Genomic DNA, 18,411 nt, shown 5'->3' on the forward strand with positions numbered 1-18,411 from the left:
CACTCTCCATGGTCCTTCATACAGTATATGCACCCCCCATGGTCATCCATAAAATTGAATGCACCCCCATGGTCCTCCATACGCTATAATTCACTCCCCATGGTCCTCCATACACTATAATTCACTCCCCATGGTCCTCCACACAATATAATGCACCCCCATGGTCCTTCATACAATATAGTGCACCCCCCATGGTCCTCCATTCCTCCATACAATACAATGCATCCCCCATCATCTTCTATACAGTATAATGCACTCTCATGGTCCTCCATACGTTTTAATGCACTCCCTATGGTCCTCCATGCAAAATAATGCAATCCAATATCCCCTAATACAATATAATGCACCCTATGGTCCCCTATACAATATAATGTATCTCCCATGGTCCTTCATACAATATTATGCATCCACATGGTCCTCTATACAGTATAATGCACCCCCATGGTCACCCATACAGTATAATGCACTCCCCATGGTCCTCCATACATTATAATGTACCCCATGGTCCTCTATACAATATAAGGCACACCCATGATCTTCAATACTCTATTATGGCCACCAGTTACTGATTTAAAAAAATGAATACAATAATCATCTCTCCTTGTTCCACCCGATGCTCCGGTCTGCTGAGCCTTTGGTGGAAAGAATTGCACATCTCAGAACAGTGGGCGCCCTGTAACGACGTCATCGTGCCTGCGCTCTGACACGTCAGACGCCGAGGGAGAATGATGGGAGTGGAAGCTTCTGCTGACGCTCCCTCCTCCATCATCATTGCTCGCGCTGACAGCTGGAGCCACCCTCCGGTCGTCAGCAGGAGCAATGATGATGGAGGAGGGAGCGTCAGCAGGCAGTGCGGGTGCTGACAGGCGGAGGGAGGCCCAGTGTAGACACTGACACCTGGCCCCACCGGCTCACGGGCACCATAGCAGTGGCGTGGCCTGCCGCCATTGACGTTAAGCCACTGTCAGCAGTTTCTCAGCAGTGGCCGGTCTGTTACGCATAAGTAAAGCTTCAGTGCCTCAGGATCGGGTCAGTTTTTGTCCCCCTGCACTTCTCCACTGCTGCAGAGGTAAAGCTGCCTGATACAGTAGTATTGGAAAGCGCGCAGTTCTGGTCAGAGGCTTCACCATGCCACCCACCCAAAATGTCTTCAGAATCGCACTGCCCACTGAAAATAATGAAGCTGCTAGGTAGAGGAGCGGTGTGCTCCTAAAGATTGATCTAGAGAAAAACCCTATAATTGGCTCTAAACTCCTTTCCAAAAATGATCTAATAGTTTAATCTAATAATGACATTCCAAAGAACATAGAACAGGTGATGGATCCCCTCTGCCGGATCCAACTTTGTAGATCGCTTGCCATATATGAGAGCAGAGCTCCACCTATGCACTTATATGTAAAGTTACTGGTTTATAATGACCTAAGAATGGTGTCAGTAATGTACACCACAAGTATAAGTGAAAAGTAATGGTTGGCAGAGGAAGGGGTACAGGTTTATCATAAGGGATATAAATATTTTGACTCTGCTGGAAGTCTTGGGTTATGTTGAGTAGATGAGGAAAAAAATGTGAACTGTGATTTGCCAGGTGCTGATCTTTTGTATTTTGTTGCATTTTGGTGTAGCTCTGACACAGTTTACAACAGAAGAAGTGCAACAATCTCACTGCAATACACATCAAAGCAGCCAAGCAAGACTTGCATGATGGCAGCCCAGCATTGTACAGCTGCAGATGTCACAAAACTTCCAATGGTCCATGTGGTTCCATGTGATGTCATGCTGCTCTGTGATGTCACGTTGGTCCATGGCTCCAGATTTCACTCTTCTAAGTGTTCCATGAAGTTACTTTCTGATGTCATACTGCCTTGTGACATCACATAACCAGTGACTTATGCACTCAGCCATCTTGATTCCTTCTGTGGACCTTTGCCGTCTGACGTGTGAAGGTGCACTTTTCTTGAGCTCAGTGAACTTTTGATTGTGTTAGTAGCACAACATGAGTGATAGAGTCGGAAAAAAACGGAAAAAGATCTCCAACAGAGAAGAGACCACTAATTCTACCAAGAAGGATGGTCTCTTATGTCAGGATAGAGATGTCCCTCATAACACCAGAGAGGACGTCAATGGGGAGAGGAATTCTCCCAACTCACATTCTCTCCGAAGACCAAGAGAGAAGTCTGGGTCTCGGGACTCGAGGACCAGAGATGAGGCTCCTTATAAAAAAAGGAGATGCCTTGATGCTGGAGAGCGTCAGGCCCTAAACAGCCCTCAAAAAACTCAGGTGGACATCGGAGTTTTAAAGAGGAAGAGAGAAGAAGACCATGTGGAAGTGAAACAATCCATCACTGGAGGTGAAGGAAGGAGCCGATCCTGTATTAATGAGGCCAAAAGACCAAAACCAGACACCAACTTTTGCCCAATAGCAGGTAAGATGGGAAATTAATCATTAATGTCCTAAATGTATAAATTAGATGCTAAACACTGTATGCTGTAACATCTGGACGCTGCTGGTTTGATGCTGTATAAACATGCAGTTTCAAACCCACAGCGGCTCCTTATCGTGGGTATGTACCCAAACTCACCCGCAGCATGTCAATTTCTGTACTGGAGACGCTAGTCTCCGCTGCAGATTTTGATCGATGAAAGTGTTATTACATGCTGTGGGTATATATGTATTGACAACAAAAGTGCGGTATTAGAACACAGCGTTTTGGACGCAGCTAAAATACTCAGCATCCAAAGAGCTGCTGAGTGCTGATCGTGGGGACGTAGCATTTAAACTAACAGCTGTGAGCTGTTATTAAAAACCAGGGAACATGTTTGCCTAATGGCACATTCCTAGGCTAAAAATAGCAGCTCTCAGCTGCCCCAGAAATTACATGAATGGGAATACTAACGAGATTGTTTTAGCTGACACTTAGCCCTTTTGTTTAGTGATGCCAATGGGTCAATCAGACCCTTTCATTACTAAACATAGTTAAAATAAAGTAAAGAGTTAAATAAACACACACAGAGAAAAACACTTTATTTGAAATACAACAGACACATTCTTTAATCATTTAAATTAACCAATATACTCACTCAAGAACTGACGGTAATCAAAGGGTTAAAGCGATGTCATACGTTTCTTTTTTCAGAAATCTTTATTTAACTCCAAAAGGCATTCATTGATGTACAAAAACGCATTAAAAAAGCATTAAAAAAACACATCAAAACACATCAAAATCGCGGCAAAACACACATTTTTTTTGTAGCGTTATTCCTGCCAAGAGATGCAGAAACACTGCAGAAATATCTGCAATCAAATCCTGAAAGTGCGCACATAGCCTTACTGGAACGTGTGGATTTGATCCAAAATGTTCCATCAATTGTATATCAAGTAGTGTTGAGCCACCCCCGTAGTGTTCGAGTTCGGTTCGGTTCGTCGAACACCCGTGTGTTCGCCGAACTGTTCGTCGAACTGTTCGTCGAACACCTTCGAACACCGATAAAACCAATGGCAGGCAAACAAAAACACATAGAAACACATAGAAAACACCTTCAAAGGTGTCCAAAAGCTGACAAACTGCTCAGAAGACACAACTAACACATGGAAAAGTGACATGTACATATAGTCATGCGAAAAGAAAAGAGGTGGAGGAGTAAAAGGAGGGGGAGACACAGATATAGGCATGTCATGCCCTTCTAAAATCCAAAAAGTGAGAAGCCGACACGTTCAGTCCGCTCCTGCCCGTGCCACCTCCGTGTCGCCGGGTTTGTGCCAGAGCCGCGGTGAACCCTGACGGCCAGCCCCCCTCTCCCAATACTGGTGCCTGTCCGCTGGTGGGTCGAGCGAGCCCCCCTGTGGTGGAGGCAGCTCTAAGCTTTTTAATTTAAATTGTCTCTCTAATTTGAATAAATACACTTTAAATCCATTTACAAGGATCTATTGGAGGGCAAGTCTCATGCCAGCAGCCGCGTAATTCCAGCTCCAGTAGCGTCCACTAAAGCTGCTGCAGTTAAAAAGCTTTTATAAGGATCGAGCTCGGCTGTCCACCGCAAGGCATCCTACTGCCAGTCCCAGCCCCTATGCCTTGGGGTGCCTCCTGATGCTCTTCACTGAGTATCCCGTGGTCCCGAAGCATTTCCTTTGAAAAAATGAAGTGTCCAAGCTACAGGTGGTGTAGCTTGCTTAACAGCCGGGATAATCCGCTGACTAGCAGACCCTGCTACTAGGCACAAAGTATTTCCTGGGCTAGATGCAGTTAAAAATTTGTAATTAGATACTCTCGTTGGATGCTGAGAAAGCATTCCATAGAGTCTCCTGGCACGCCATATATGATTCTCTTAAAAAGCTTGGGGTAGGGGTCTAGGGGACCCTTTTATAGCCAAAATTACGGCCCTGTATCGCAATACGTCACCTAGGCTGAAGGTAAATGGAACTGTAGCACCCTGAGGGCTCGGTTGCTACAGAGGTATTGCACTTCACCCAGAGGTGTGATATCTCACTCTCAGGTAAGGATGTAGTGTGGATCAGGACCCGACACCTGCATGCATTACACCACATTGCCGTGGGGCAGGGCGACCAATATGCCCCTGAGATGGGCACGACAGTCCCTGTCCCTGGCTGGAGTGGGGGGAGGGAACACTGAGGAAGGGGAACCCTGTAGTGCAGGAGCAGGGAGGAAGCAGTTCCTGGGTGCATTGAGAAGGGAGTATAAAAGGTGGGCACCATCTTAGTTCAGTGCAGAGAAGTCTGAGCAGAAGTGGCAGGGAGCAGGGGCTCTGCATGAGCTCTGCTCCGGAGGCGGCCCTAGTAACAGAGGCCCAGGCCTGGAAGAGGGAGAAGGAAGGAAGAGGAGCGGAGAAGGCTCCAGGAACGAGGAACGAAGGGATCTCAGGGGTGCGGACGGGCGAGTCGCCACCGCACGCCCGAATCCATCTGCGTGGAGGGGTCAGGCCAAAGGGGGAGACCGGTCCCCGAAACTAGTGGAGGCAGGAAACGACCCTCAGCTAGAAACAGGAGGCTGTGACATTTTATGTGGCGCAGCCCCTCGCTACACCCGCTAGGAAGGCACCACATAGGGTCAGGGAAACTGGCGCCAAGTATACCAAGAGGAGGCCCGAGGCAACCGGACAGAAGGGTTGGTAAGAAAGGCCAGACAAAGGACACACAAAGGGGGTCCTGGGAAGCACTCCAAAGTTATCTGGGAGTTCTCTGAGCCCCTCACCTGGTGAGCACAGTACGACGTGGGCAGCCGTTACCTGCAGACGTGGTCTGGATAATAAGAACTGTGAGTAAAGGCCCTGGACTGCATCACTGACTCCGTGTCATTACTGCTGCTGCCCTGCACCATCACCCCCATCCTCCGCATACACTGCCCTGAGGCTATACTCCTCCCGTGGGGAGTTATGCTACGCTCTGCTGCACCCACAACACCAGCCTCAGCGGTCTGCCCTGGAGCGGCGGTTCACTCTGACCGCAATCCACGGGTGGCGTAGTCGGACATTTAAACATCAAAACCACATAAATAGTTCCGCCACTGGTTTGACCGCCCTGAGCCACGGAACCGGGTTGCCGCCACGGAGACTACAACCACCAGCATCCACCAAAAAGGGTCCGGCTCAGGGTGTCCCAAGGCCCAGGGGGTGCGTCAGAACATTTTCATCACCTTTCACAATCACCAATGGGACAAGGCAGGGATGTTCTCTGTCCCCTCTCTTATACATCCTAGTGACGGAGCACCTGCTCTCATCAATTCGCCATAACCCCAATATTAGGTGGATTGAGGTGGGAGGCACCGAGTACAAGTGCTCTCTATTTGCTGATGATGTCCTAGTATATATCACTCAATCACATATATCCATCCATGCTGTTATGGCTGAAATAGATCACTTTGTTACATGGTCAAATTTTAAAATGAATGCAGCGAAGTCTGAGGCCCTCGATGTCTCCCTCCCCAAATCCATATAGGATTCCATCCAGTCCAACTTTCCCTTTGCTGGCCCTCACAGGGTATCAAATACTTAGGAATTCCTATTCATAGAGACCTCTCCCATCTATGTTATTTTAATTTTGGGCCCTTTATTGAACAACTCCATACAGACCACGGTTGGCAAGTTAGAACTGTAAGATTCACTACGTGAACCACTGGTGTTTTGTGGAAAAGCACATGTACACTGTGTTCCAAATTATTATGCAAAAAGTGTTTAGGAGTGATAAGGGAAGAATTTGCTTGTTTGTCAGTTAAACTCATTGATGGTGATGTGTGTCAGGACTCTTTATATCACTGTAAGCAATTGCAGACACCTGTGCTAATTAGTTTGGCAGGTGTGTCCAATGAAAGGCAAGACTACTTAAGAAGGCTGTCTCACATTATTAAGCAGCCTACATTTTCTGCCAAAATGGGAAAGAAAAAGGATGTGTCGGCTGCTGAGAAGCAACAAATTGTGGAGTGTTTAGGTCAAGGCATGACTACAATCAACATTGTGCGATGATCAGGATGAAGTGTCTTGGCAATCAAGAAGTATGTAGCTGATTCACAGTACACACGTGTGCGTGCTGATAAGGGCAAATTGAGGACTCTTTCCTACAGGCAATTACGTCAGGTTGAAAGAGCAGCGGCAAAAAAGCCTTGTCATAGCAGCAGACAAGTTTTTGAAGCTGCTTGTGCCTCCAACGTCCCCCGAACAACAAGATGCAGGGTACTTCAGAGGTTTGCAGCTGTGCATACGCCATCCTGTCGACCTCCTCTATCCACTTCACACAAGCAGAAACGGCTCCAGTGGGCCAAACATTACATGAAGACTGATTTCAAAACTGTTTTGTTCACGGATGAGTGCCATGCAGCGCTCGATGGTCCAGATGGATGGAGTGGAGGATGGCTGGTTGATGGACACCCCACGCAAACACGGCTACAGCGCCAACAAGGAGGAGGTGGAGTAATGTTTTGGGCTGGAATCATGGGGAGAGAGATTGTCGGCCCCTTTAGGATCCCTGAAGGCGCTAAAGATGAACTCCATAATGTATGTGGATTTTCTCAAACAGCACTTCCTGCCATGGTTCAAGAAGAAGAACCGTGTATTTCACAGCAAGATCATTTTCTGCATGATAATGCACCATCTCATGCTGCACATAAAACATCTGCATCTCTGGCTGATATGGGCATAAAAGGGGACAAACTTATGGTGTGACCCCCATGCTCCCCTGACCTCTACCCCATTCAGAACCTTTGGAGCATCATTAAAAGGAGTGTCTATGATGGCGGGAGGCAGTTCACATCTAAGCAACATCTCTGGGAGGGTATTCTGTCCTCATGCAAAACAATTGAAGCAGAAACCATCCAAAACCTGACAAATTCAATGGAGGAGAGAGTTCAGAAGCTCCTTTCGAACAAGGGGTCCTATGTGAAAATGTAACATCACCTAGAATAAAGTTTTGAGTTGAAAACTGTTTGATTTCAGTTTCTAACAACCTGCTACTGCTTATAATTTCAAAAATGACCATTTTTTTGGTCTTTATTAAAATGAAAAGGTTGATCGAAAAGTTTGGGGGATCTAAGAGTGTGGCAACCCAGAAGTCATGATTACTTCGAATTCTGACAATATGAGGGTCATGCTGCAGGTAGTGCAGCAAGAAGGCAGTTATGCGTCTTGCGCATCTCGGAGCCCCAAAATTATTTTCCGGGCTAGATGCAGCTAAAAATTATTATTAATTTTAAATCTGGTGAAGCTTTAGTATAGATGGCCTAATAGGATCAGTGCTGCACACTGCTACAAAGCCCAAATTATTTTCCAGCCAAGATACAGATAAACATGATTAGTAATTTGAAAGCTTAAAACGGTTGGTAGGGTGATTTTAACCAATCATCAAGCTTTTACTCTCCCCAGGATGACACAGGGGTAGAAAAGTCATTTCGGATCTGTGGCACCCCAGGGGTCTGGTTTCCACAGTAATAGCAATATTACGTCTGAGAGCAGGTGGGAGGTCTCTTGGTCAGGAATCCTATGCATGCCACACCTCCTGCCCAGTCCTGGGAGGGGAAGAACTTCCCCTATATAAAACTGGGGCTGAGGCAGGGTGAGTTAGTTAAGAAGAGGAGAAGCAGCTATAGGAAAAAGAGCTCAGGAGCTCTGGGGAAGTCGTGCTAAAAGGAATCAGGGGCTGGCAGCTGTAGAGCTCGCCCTGATTGAAGAGTTACCACCGGACCCGGAGTCCGAGGCTGTGGGGACTAATCCTTACCCAGCAGCAGAAACCGACCGGCAGGGGATTTCAGGTCCTCTGGCCAAGAAACCCGAAGGCACGGTCACACGCGTGGGACCAGCACTGCCGTCGTGGAGCGGAAGCCACTAGAAGGCCCCGAGTCACCGGCCATACGGGTGAGCACCACACGGTACACTCAGGGACGTGGGCTACTTTTACCCGCCTCTAGCAAGGTAGCCAGTAGGGTACAATTAGTTGGGGAGGCCTACAACTCCACCTGGCCAGGGGAGATCCCATCTGTTCAAGGACTGACCAGGCCCCGACCGCTAGCCAGTACTCCGGGAGGGTCTATTTTTGTCACCAGTAAAGACCCTGAACTACACCGCATCGTCTCTGAGTGGTTCCTGCTACCCCCATCATCCACGTCGGCTGCCCTGAGGCCATACCCCTCCCGTTGGGGGTTATACCATCCACGTTGCACAATCCTTCCACCGGCCTCAGCGGTCTGCCCTGCAGCGGCAGCTCCATAGCTGCATTCAACGGGTGGCGTAGTCGTCCAACATCTACTGCTAATACTCAGCCACACAGTTTGACTCCCTGGGCACGGACCGGGTCACCGCCACGAGACTACTACCCCCAACAGGCCCGGCTCCGGGTAGTCCCCGCGTGCGCAACGCTACACCAAGTAGGCCCAGGGGCGCGTCAACTTTGGCGTAGTCGGCAGGATTTCGTGCCCGCAACCACCGGGTACTGCGTTCCTGAAAAAGACTGTTCAAACTTACCAGTGGTGAAGATTCCCGCCATCCGGCGCCATCTTCTGCCTTCTTCCCGCCATCCGCGAAGTTTTCCCGCCATCCGGCGCCATCTTCTGCCTTCTTCCCGCCATCCGTGGAGTTTTCCCGCCGTTGGACGCCATCTTGAAGACGCCGCGCGGGAAGAAGAGGGGCGTGGACTCTGAAAGCGCGCGAGAACTGAAGCCCCGCCTCACGTCCGGACGTTGCGTAAGGTCCTGGAAGGAGCCCAGCAGACGCCGACGTCACAGGAGCGCGACGGAAGGTCCTCAACCCTGACGATCCACTGCGGAGCCGCGGCCTACGGAAGAGGATCATCGCAAGGTAGGCCACGGTCCACTAGGGGGGGGAGAAAGATGTCGGATACGGAGGAGAGCTTCACTGCCTCAACCCCCGCCAGCGCCACCACTGCTGCAGTCATGCCTTTCACCATGCCCTATATCCCGGGAGCAGCCTGGCTACCCCAGTACTCAGGGGAGTCACATACCCTGAATGACTTTAAAGAAAAGCTGGATAGCCTCTTCCAGGTGTACCCCCTCACAGAAGAGCAGAAAGTGAGCATCCTGGTGGCCCAACTAACCGGTGCAGCCCAAAGGGAGGTAAAGTCCTGGCCACCTGGGAGGAGGACTGTCGCAGGGATACTAACCCGGCTGAGGGACACCTTTGATACCTGCACCTCAGCCGAGATTAAGCTTAGATTCTATGGGTGCAAGCAGCGAGCACATGAGAGTATAAGGGACTATGCACTAAACCTACAAGAGGCCCTGAGAGCCATTAAGCAGACCGACCCTGACAGCGTGGGAAACGAGGACAGGCTGTTGACCGAGCAATTTATAGAGGGACTATATTGCAATGTCCACCGAACCCAGTTGCGGGCCATAGCCTTACAGGATCCTCATCTGGACTTTGCACAGTTCAAGGACAGAGCCATCCGGGTGCTCCGAGAACCGACACCGGGTGGCGTTGTGACCCACAGGCGCCCAGCTATCACTTACCACCAGGAGGCGGCGCCCTTGTCGGCAGGGCCTGTGGGGGCTGATGCGCAGGCTTTGAACAATGACCCGGCTCCAGACCTGCACCATCAGGTCCAAGAGCTAGCTAAAAGCGTTGCTGCGCTAACCCGAACTGTGCAGTCTTTACAGGTTTCCACTCCAGGGAAGATCCAGCTGGCATCCGGACCGGAGGACATCCCGTGGCGTCGACCAAAGAGGACCCCACCGGCCAGAGGAAGACCCAGCGACCGGTACAACGAGGACGGACAACCCATCTGCCGCCGCTGCAATCAACCCGGACATATGGCAAGGTACTGTCCTTTAAACTGGCACAACCTGGGGTAGAGGGCCAACCCCACTGGCACTGCAGACTTCATTCTCTGTTAAGGGGCACTGTGTAGGGCATCATATTGAGTTGGGTGCACTGCTGAAGAATTATACTATAGTAGAAGAGAACTGTGGAGGCAGCTTAATATGTTGAGGGGCACTATGGGCACATCATACTGTGTTGGGACCACTGTAGGGGATTAATACTGTGTTGAGGGTACTAATAGTTCATCATACTGTGTTGGGACACTGTGGTGGCTTCAGACTATGTTGGGGGCATTGTGAGTGCTTCATAATATTTTGGGGTACTGATAGGGAATCATACTGGGTTGGGGCATAGTGGTGCCTCATACTGTGTTGGGGGGCACTGTTAGTGCGCCATAATGTGTGCATGGGTTGTTCTATGGGGGTAAATTGTGTAGAGGAACTCACTGTGGACTCATCCTTCTGTGTATAGGAGGGATGACAGGGGTATCTTAATGGGTGAGAAAACTAAAGGGCTTCAGTACGTGCAAAAATAACTAAAATAATAAAAAAAAAGCGTTACACGTTTGGTGTACCATGAACACCGTGAAATCAAAACTCAAAAATCAATGGCGGAATTGTATTTTTTTCTTTATTTCATCTCACATAGATTTTTTTTCCTGTTTTTCGGTACATTTTATAATAAAATGAATGGTTTATTTCAAAGCTGCGACTCATCCAGCAAAATAAATTACCTGTACTTCCGCTAGAAAAAATGCGGGAATGCTGTTGCCAACCATCGATCATGGGACATTTTATATTTAAGGAGACGTTGGGGACACAGATCTGAGAGCGGCGCAGCGGTGCTGGTCTGAGAGATACAAAAGTATAGTTTTTTTTTAACCATATGCAGAACTTTGGGGCTGTGGATAAGTAATGGGCATCCCCTTTAAGAGATGAAAAGTGTTATCCCAGAATGAAGGACAGAGTTACGTTTAACTCCGATCCTGATCATTTAACCCTTTAGACGCTGCATGACATCTACGGTACAAGCAAAGAAAGGGGAGCACTTTGTTATGCAATCTGACACGATCACAAGTAGCTGATGCCATCATCACATCACGGATTGCTATGTAGCTATCAAATGCTCTGTATAGAGTCCTGCGTGATAGGTGCACACTGTCATAGTGTGGAGGAAGGAACGGTGGACCCTCGGTCAAAATTGTGAAAAAACTACATTTCTAAGGAAAAAAAATTAATAAAAAGAAAATACTTCTAGTAATGAGCGAGCACTAAAATGCTCGGGTACTCATTGCTTGGGTCGAACAAATTGGAATACTCGGGTGCTCAACCCGAGCAACGAGCCCAATGTAAGTCTATGGGAAACTCGAGCATTTTTCAGGCGGCTCCCCCCAGCGGTCTGCAGAGGGCCTAAAAATTGCCCAAATCGATGGGAACAGTGCTCAAATGACATGGGAACAGCATGGGGAAGACCCCTGGAAGCATCTCTGACTCCCAGGTCACTGCCTAAAAGTGTGCCCATCATAAGTGATCCTTGGCGCATGCGAAGATGCCTCCCGCCATGCACCAGTCGTTGCATACTTGCAACAATCACCGTCCACGTCCTTGTCCCAGGGCAGCATTCAGTTGTCCCTACCCCATTTCTTGGAATGCAAGCGCAAGTATGCAGCCAGCCACCCACCTCAAGGCTGCAATACTATACTACCAAATTTTTGACAGCTGCTTGCACTTGAAATGTGGCATTTTAGGCTCGTGGAGGCGGAAGCTTTTCATAACCTCATACCGGCGGCGGCCGGGTGTCCATACTCGATCCCCAGCCACCACTGTTTCTCCCGGTGTCGTCTTCGCCTTCCACAAGCACGGGTCCCACAACATTACCCGTGCTCTCCCCAGTGCACTTACTGGGAAAGACCGCCTAACCACAAACACGTGGACAAGTTAATGTGGCCAGGGACGGTACGGAGCCAGTCCACAGCTTTTTTTGCTGAGAGTTGTATTTAGCTCGGTGAAAGGACAGGCATAGAGAGAAACCGTATCTACCCTGGGTGTCATTTCTCCCAGGAAGTCCTCTAATGCAGCTTGTTGCAGAAGCAATGGCAGCCCGTCCAACATCAATTCGCACTTGTTGGTGATGCTTAGACACACACACATCTTTCTTTGCGCATTTAATTTCATGAATACAGAGTTGGACAAGGGCCTGATCTGCAATGCGGTTTAAGAAATAACATGCATAGGCATGTCCGATCCACATTAAAAAAGCAGCCATAGAGTGTCCGGGAACCTTCCCCCACACTTTTCTTAGCCAGGGCTGCTTCTCGGCAGGGTTGGACGGGCCCACCAGAGAACCGGAGACTCCTCCGGTGAGCCCTGGCTTCTCCTTCAGGAGAGTTCATAGTGCCGAGGTGAGGCCATGATGATGATTGCGGCCACGATCTGCTTAGTTTTCTGTTACTTGGAATGCAAGCGCAAGTATGCAGCCAGCCTCCCACCCACCCACAGGCCGCAACACTAAACTGCCAGATTTCTGGGAAGCTGCTTGCACTTGAAATATGGCCTTTTAGGCTCGTGGAGGCGGAAGCTTTTCAGAACCTCATGACGTTGGCCGCCGGGTGTCCATACTCGGTCCCCAGCCGCCACTATTTCTCCCGGTATCCTATCCGCCTTCCACAAGTACGGGTCCTACAACATTACCCGTGCCCTCCCCAGTGCACTTACTGGGAAGGACCGCCTAACCACAAACACGTGGACAGGTGAATGTGGCCAGGGACGGTACGGAGCCAGTCCACAGCTTTTTTCTGCTGAGAGTTGTATCTAGCTTGGTGAAAGGTCTGGCATACAGGGAAACCGTATCTACCGTGGGTGTCATTTCTCCCAGAAAGTCCTCTAATGCAGCTTGTTGGAGAAGCAATGGCAGCTAGTGATGAGCGAGCACTAAAATGCTCGGGTACTCGTTGCTCGGGTTGAGCAAATTGGAATACTCGGGTGCTCGACCCGAGCAACGAGTCCAATGTAAGTCTATGGGAAACTCGAGCATTTTTCAGGCGGCTCCCCCCAGCGGTCTGCAGAGGGCCTAAAAATTGCCCAAATCGATGGGAACAGTGCTCAAATGACATGGGAAAAGCATGGGGAAGACCCCTGGAAGCATTTCTGACTCCCAGGTCACTGCTGTTAACAACGTTGTCAGAGTATTACGCCACTTTTACGAATGCACAATAAAACATACAAAAACTAAACCAAAATGGATTTTCCTGGGAAATATGTTAAGGAACATCCTTTCCAGGGTAATACTCCTCCACACCTTGGGCTATGTTCACACGTTGCGTTTTTGATGCATTTTTGCACTTTTGCATTGCTTTCAACCAAGACAAATGCATTCACCAGGAAATGTAATTTTAACATTTTACAACCTTATCTGGCCATGTGGTGTGTGACACATCATCAGACACATGCATACAGGGCTGAAAAGACATGGGAACAGCATGGGGAAGACCTCTGGAAGCATCTCTGACTTCCAGGTCACTGCCTAAAAGTGTGCCCATCATATGTGATCCTTGGCGCATGCGAAGATGTCTCCCACCATGCACCTGTCGTTGCAGACTTGCAACAATCACCGTCCACGTCCTTGTCCCACTGCAGAGTTCAGTTGTCCCTACCTCATTCCTTGGAATGCAAGCGCAAGTATGCAGGCAGCCAGCCACCCACCCACCCACAGGCTGCAATACTATACTGCCAAATTTTTGACAGCTGCTTGCACATGAAATGTGGCCTATTAAGCTCGTGGAGGTGGAAGCTTTCCACAACCTCATGCCGGCGGCGACCGGGTGTCCATACTCGGTCCCCAGCGGCCACTATATTTCCCGGTATCGCCTCCGCCTTCCACAAACACGCGTCCCACAACATTACCCGTGCCCTCCCCAATGTACTTACTGGGAAGGACCGCCTAACCACAAACACGTGGACAGGTGAATGTGGCCAGGGACGGTACGGAGCCAGTCCACAACTTTTTTTTGCTGACAGTTGTATTTAGCTCAGTGCAAGGACTGGCATAGAGGGAAGCCCTATCTACCCTGTGTGTCATTTCTCACAGGAAGTCCTGTAATGCAGCTTGTTGCAGAAGCAATGGCAACCCGTCCAACATCAACTCGTCCTTGTCGGTGGTGCTTTGACACACATACACACATCTTTCTTTGTGCATTTAATTTCTTGAATACAGAGTTGGACAATGGCCTGATCTGTAATGCGGTTTGAGAAGTAACATGCATAAGCATGGCCGATCCACATTAAAAAAGCAGCCATGGAGTGTCCGGGAACCTTTCCACACACTTTTCTTAGCCAGGACTGCTTCTCGGCAGGGTTGAACGGTTCCACCAGAGAATCCTCTGGTGTGCCTTGGCTTCTACCTCAGGAAAGTTCATGATAGCGCTAACTTTGCAGCTGCTATGGGGCTATTGAGCATGGGAGAAAGGTTAGCCCTCAGAATCAAATCCTCTAGTGGGCACAATGTTTTTCAATCTGAAACAGCTTCTCAGTGGGAGTTGTATTTCACCACAGCCATATTCTTTAGCTCGGTGAAGGGACTGGCATAGAGGGATACCGTATCTACCCCGGCTGTCATTTCTCCATCACCAGGTTCCGCCCATTGTCACACACGACCATGCCTGGCTGTATGTTCAGCGATGAGAGCCACAGATCAGGCTTCTGTGTTACAGCTTTCAACAACTCTGCAGCGCTGGGCGGTTTGTCAATTAAGCATTAAGCATGTTATCTTCAGCACAGCCTTTTGCCGCTTGGCCAAGGCAGTGCTGCAGTGCTGTCAGCTTGTGACTGATGTGGTAATTTCGGAGATGGAGAAGGAAGTGCATGAGCTGAACAATGTGATTACATTGCTGTTAAATTTGTGTTTTTTATACTAAAGAAAGATCCTATTGTTTGGGGTTTTTTTTTTTTTTTTTAAGACAAATGCATTCACCGGGAAATGTCATTTTAACATTTTACAACCTTAGCTGGCAATGTGGTGTGTGACACATCATCAGACACTTCCTGTTTTATTTATGATGGAGGGACTCTGAAAGTCATAAAGCCTATTTTTATAGGGACATCAGACGGCCCTTACTATTCTTAAAAGGCCAGCAGTCGGCCCTAGCTATTGTTAGATAGCCATCAGCCGGCTATGCTTTGTTGTTCCCATTATTAAAGAGTGGGTCTCCTATACTGTTATTGCGTATCCAGTTACTGCAAGGGCTGCCAAAAATTTGGACGTAACCCAATACCCCTTTGAAGAGACATTGAGGAGGGTCTCAGTAAAAAAATGTTCCCATTATAAAGGAGCGGGTCTCCTATAAGTGGTAATGCCCATGCTGTGACTGCAAGGGCTGCCAAAATTTGGGAAAAACCCCACTAAGAATTTAAAGACACATAGAGCAGGGCCACAGTAATGACAAATTCCCATTTAGAAAGGAGAGAGTCTCCCATAGTGTTGGCCTGTGCAGTGAAAGCAAGGGCTGCCAAAAATTTGGAGGCAATTCAATGCCCCTTGGAAGAGACGTGGAGGAGGGCCTCATAAAAAAATGTTCCCATTAGAAAGGAGCGGGCCTCCTATACTTGCAATGCCCATGCACTAAGTGTATGGGCTGACAAACATTTACCCCTGGGGGGTAAACATGAATATACTGTATCAAAAAATTTTTTTACGGGCATCATAAACACCCTTTAAAAAAATTTGGTGGGTGTTGCATCACGGACCACGGTAACCCTGGTGATATGGTGGTGTAGGATGAGGAGAAGAAGGAGGACAAGAGCAAATAGCCAAAATCAGGAAGCGTATACCCATGTGTGGGTGTGAAAAGGTGCATGGGAATACACCTCTCAAGAAAAGACACTGGATTTGAGTTTATGTTACCCTGCTATTATTCGGTGGTGTTGAGAAGTCTGGCCCAATCCAGCCCTTGTTCATTTTTATAAGAGTCAGCCTGTCAGCATTTTCAGTTGACAGTCGGATGCGCTTATCAGTTATAATTTCATCAGCGGCACTAAAAACCCGCTCTGATAAAACGCTGGCGGCAGGGCAGGCCAGGACCTCCAAGGCATAGAGAGCCAGTTCATTCCACGTATCCAGCTTGGATACCCAATAATTATAAGGCACAGCGGAATCATGGAGGATGTTGGTACGGTCGGCAAGGTACTCCCTCAGCATCTTCCCAAAGTTTGCACTCCTTGTGAGAGTACCCCGCACCTGAGGGCCTGTCCGATGGGAGGGTCTGAGAAAACTCTCCCAGAACTTTGACAATGTTCCCCTGCCTCTGCTGGATTGAAGTTGTGTCTCTCTCACCTGTAGTCCTTGGTTGTCCAGCGAAGTGTGCCCTCTGCCGCCAGCGTTTTCAGATGGGAATTTTTTTAATAGTTCCGCAACAAGGGCCTTCTGGTACAGTCCCATATTTGTAGACCTGTCCACCTCAGGAATAACAGATATAAAGTTCTCTTTGCAGAGTGGGTCTAGAAGTGCCACCAACCAGTAATCACGGTCACCCAAAATTTTGAGAACGCGAGGGTCATGGGAAGGCAGTGTAACATAAACTCAGCCATGCGTGCCAGACTACTAACAGGCAAGACTTCTGTGTCCTCACCAAGAGGATGACTGACCATGCTTTCCTCCTCCTCCTCCTCCTCTCTGTCCTCTGGCCATCCACGCTGAACAGACGGTATGACAGCTGTGCAGGTAGTACCGTCTAAAGTGCATGAAACTAGCTCCTGTCCTTCCTCTTCCTACTCCTCTTCCTCATTGTCACCCAATGCACGTTGGGATGAGATGAGGCTTGGCTGTGTGTAATGACCCTGTATGGTTCCTTGCTCCATCTCATCGTGCTCCGCCTGCAATGCATCCTCTTTGATTGTGAGCAGAGAGTGTTTCAGAAGACAGAGAAGTGGGATGGTGACGCTAATTATGGCATCATCGCCGCTCACCATCTTGGTGGTGTCCTCAAAGTTTTGGAGGATGGTACATATGTCTGACATCCATGTCCACTCCTGAGGTCTTATGTGTGGAGTCTGAACTAAATACCGATGGCCTTGTTGATGCTGGTACTCAACAAATGCCCTCTTCTGCTCACAAATCCTTCCCAACATCTGCAGTGTAGAGTTCCAACGTGTGGGGACATCACACACCAGTCTGTGAGCCGGAAGCTGCAAACGCTGCTGAAACTTGGCAAGGGCGGCAGAATCAGTAGCTGACTTTCTAAAATGGGCACACAGGTGGAGTACTTTAACAAGCAGATCCGGCAGCTCCAGGTAGGATTTGAGAAACTGCTGAACCACGAGGTTAAACACATAGGCCAGGCATGGTACATGTGTGAGCTCGCCTAGCCTAAGAGCCGCCACCAGGTTCCGGCCATTGTCACACATGACCATGCCTGGCTGTAGGTTCAGTGGTGTGAGCCATAGATCTGCCTGCTCTTTCAGAGCTGTCCACAACTCTTCAGAATTGTGCGTTTGTCACCTAAATATATTAGCTTCAGCACAGCATGTTGCTGCTTGGCCGAGGCAGTGCTGCAGTGCTTCCAGCTTGTGACTGATGTGGTCAGTTCGGAGATGGAGGCTGAAGAGGAGGAGGAGGCTGAGGAGGATGAGTTGCAGGAGATGTACATCACGGGGGCAACCCTGATTGACCTAGAGCCCGCAATCCTTGGCGTTGAGAGGACGTGTTCCGTCCCAAGGTCCGACTGGTTCCCGGCTTCCACTATGTTGACCCAGTGTTCCGTCAGCGAGATGTACCATCCCTGCCCACAAGCACTTGTCCACGTGTCAGTGGGTAGGTGGACTTTCCCAGTAACTGCGTTGTTGAGGGCACGGCTAATGTTTTGAGACACGTGCTTGTGTAATGCGGGGACCGCACACCGGGAGAAATAGTGGCGGCTGGGGACCGAGTACCAAGGGACGGCCGCCGCCATCAGGTTGCGGAATGCTTCCGTCTCCACGAGCCTAAAAGGCAACATTTCGAGCGCAAGCAGTCGTGAAATGTGAGAATTTAGTAGTATGGCCTGTGGGGCGTTGGCTGTATATTTGAGTGGCGCCCCTGAGGGTTCGGTCACCACAGAGTTACTGCATCTCACCCAGAGGTGTGGTATCTTACTCTCAGGTAAGG

The sequence above is a fragment of the Phyllobates terribilis genome, unplaced genomic scaffold (genome assembly GCF_046119375.1).
Source record: "Phyllobates terribilis strain yellow unplaced genomic scaffold, ASM4611937v1 Scaffold_9__5_contigs__length_417890890, whole genome shotgun sequence".
Classification (NCBI taxonomy): domain Eukaryota; kingdom Metazoa; phylum Chordata; class Amphibia; order Anura; family Dendrobatidae; genus Phyllobates; species Phyllobates terribilis.